The sequence below is a fragment of the Oncorhynchus tshawytscha genome, linkage group LG06 (assembly GCF_018296145.1).
Source record: "Oncorhynchus tshawytscha isolate Ot180627B linkage group LG06, Otsh_v2.0, whole genome shotgun sequence".
In the NCBI taxonomy this organism is placed as follows: domain Eukaryota; kingdom Metazoa; phylum Chordata; class Actinopteri; order Salmoniformes; family Salmonidae; genus Oncorhynchus; species Oncorhynchus tshawytscha.
In genome coordinates this window covers 52623101-52626033 of record NC_056434.1, presented here as the reverse complement: position 1 = coordinate 52626033, position 2933 = coordinate 52623101, and positions in this window count along the sequence as shown.

The window sequence follows — 2933 nt, the reverse complement described above, 5'->3', positions numbered from 1 at the left end:
GCACATGACAGCCCACTTAGAGTTTGCCAAAAGGCACCTAAAGGACTCTCAGATCATGAGAAACAAGATTCTCTGGTCTGATGAAACCAAGATTGAACTCTTTGGCCTGAATGCCAAGCGTCACATCTGGAAAAAACCTAGCACCGTCCCTACGGTGAAGCATGGTGGTGGCAGCATCATGCTGTGGGGATGTTTTTCAGCGACAGGGAGACTAGTCAGAATTGAGGCAAAGATGAATGGCGCAAAGTACATAGAGATCCTTTATGAAATCCTGCTCCAGAGCACTCTGGACCTCAGACTGGGGCGAAGGTTCACCTTCCAACAGGAAGACCACCCTAAGCACACAGCCAAGACAATGCAGGAGTGGCTTCAGGAGTCCTTGAGTTGCCCAACCAGAGCCCAGACTTGAACACAATTAAACATCTCTGGAGAGACCTGAAAATAGCTGTGCAGCGACGTTACCCATCAAACCTGACAGAGCTTGAGAGGATCTGCAGAGAAGAATGGGAGAAACTCACCAAGTACAGGTGTGCCAAGCTTGTAGCGTCATACTCTAAAATACTAGGAGGCTGTAATCACTGCCAAAGGTGCTTCAAGTACTGAGTAAATGGTCTGAATACTTACGTAAATGTGATTAGTTTTTTATTTTTAATAGAGTAGCAACTATTTTTGTTTAACCTGTTTTTGCTTTGTCATTATGGGTATTGTGTAGATTGATGAATGATTTTTTTTAAATCAATTTTAGAATAAGGCTGTATCGTAACAAAATGTGGAAGAAAATTGCCACACTTTGCCTTGATGACAACTTTGCACACTCTTGGCATTCTCTCAACCAGCTTCACCTGAAATGCTTTTCCAATGGTGTTGAAGGAGTTCCCACATATGCTGAGCACTTGTTGGCTGCTTTCCTTCACTCTGCAGTCCAACTCATCCCAAACCATCTCAATTGGGATGAGGTTGGGTGATTGTGGAGGCCAGGTCATCTGATGCAGCACTCCATCACTCTCCATCACTCTCAGCCTAGGAGGTTGTGTGTTGGGTCATTATCCTGTTAAAAAACAAATTATAGTCCCACTAAGCGCAAACCAGATGGGGTGGTGTATCTCTGCAGAATGCTGTGGTAGCTATGCTGGTTAAGTGTGCCTTGAATTCGAAATAAATCACTGACAGTGTCACCAGCAAAGCACTCCCACACAATTACACCTCCTCCTCCATGCTTCACGGTGGGAACCACATATCCAGATATCATCCGTTCAATTACTCTGCATCTCACAAAGACACAGCGGTTGGAACCAAAAATCTCAAATCTGGACTCATCAGACCAAAAGGACAGATTTCTACCGGTCTAATGTCCATCGCTCGTGTTTCTTGGCCCAAGCAAGTCAAATCAAATCAAATTTTATTTGTCACATACACATGGTTAGCAGATGTTAATGCGAGTGTAGCGAAATGCTTGTGCTTCTAGTTCCGACAATGCAGTAATAACGAACAAGTAATCTAACTAACAATTCCAAAAAACTACTGTAGTTCTTCTCGGCTGTATGTAATGAAACCTAAGATGACCTGGGGTACTAGTGTAAGAAATAACACGTAAAAAAACTGAATAGTTTCCTAGGAACGCGAAGCGAGGCGGCCATCTCTGTCGGCGCCGGAAGTACAAAAGTCTCTTCTTCTTATTGGTGTACTTTAGTAGTGGTTTCTTTGCAGCAATTCGACCATGAAGGCCCGATTTCCCGCAGTCTCCTCTGAACAGTTGATCTTAAGATATGTTACTTGAACTCTTTGAAGCATTTATTTGGGCTGCAATTTCTGAGGCTGGTAACTCTAATGAACTTATCCTCTGCAGCAGAGGTAACTCTGGGTCTTCCTTTCCTGTGGCGGTCCTCATGAGATCCAGTTTCATTACAGTGCTTGATGGTTTTTGCTACTGCACTTGAAGAAACTTTCAAAGTTCTTGAAATTTTCCACATTGACTGACCTTCATGTCTTAAAGTAATGGACTGTCATTTCTCTTTGCTTAGTTGAGCTGTTAAGACATAATATGGACTTGGTCTTTTACCAAATAGGGCCATGTTCTGTATACCACCCCTACCTTGTCACAAAACAACTTATTGGCTCAAACGCATTAAGAAATTCCACAAATTAACTTTTAACAAGGCACACCTGTTAATTGAAATGCATTCCAGGTGACTACCTCATGAAGCTGGTTGAGTGAATGCCTAGAGTGTGCGAAGCTGTCAAAGGCAAAGAGTGGCTACTTCGAAGAATCTCAAATTCAAAATATATTTTTATTTGTTTAACACTTTTTTGGTTACTACATGATTCCATAGGTGTTATTTCATAGTTTTGATGTCTTCACTATTATTCTACATGTAGAAAATAGTAAAAATAAAAACCCTTAAAAAAGAAGGTGTCCAAACTTTTGACTGGTACTATATAATTCATTTATATTTATACTCCAGACATTGCTCTACCTAATATATATTAATTCCATTATTTTACTTTTTAGATGTGTATTGTTAAGTATTACTACACTGTTGGAACTAGGAACACAAGCATTATGCTACACTCGCAATAACATCTGCGCCGAATACAATTTGTATATTTTTTCATGCATTCACAGCCCCCCCCCCCCCTATCACGCTCATTTTTGTTCTGGCACCTCCCGATTTACAAATGAAGCACTGCCCTGGGCACATGTAGGGTACATTCAACACCAAGGCACATACACTGACTTCTCACAAATGCACACATTCAGGTTACAGACTAGGCCTAAGATCGCTAGACAAAGCAAGTGCAACAATATTAGCAGGCTAGTTATTGGTTTCGTAACAATAGCTTAAACAGATCTGGAACCAGGCTACAACTGAAGTGGTCATCAAAAAAGGTCACCCCATCATTGAAAAGTATGAATAATTCTATAATACATTTGA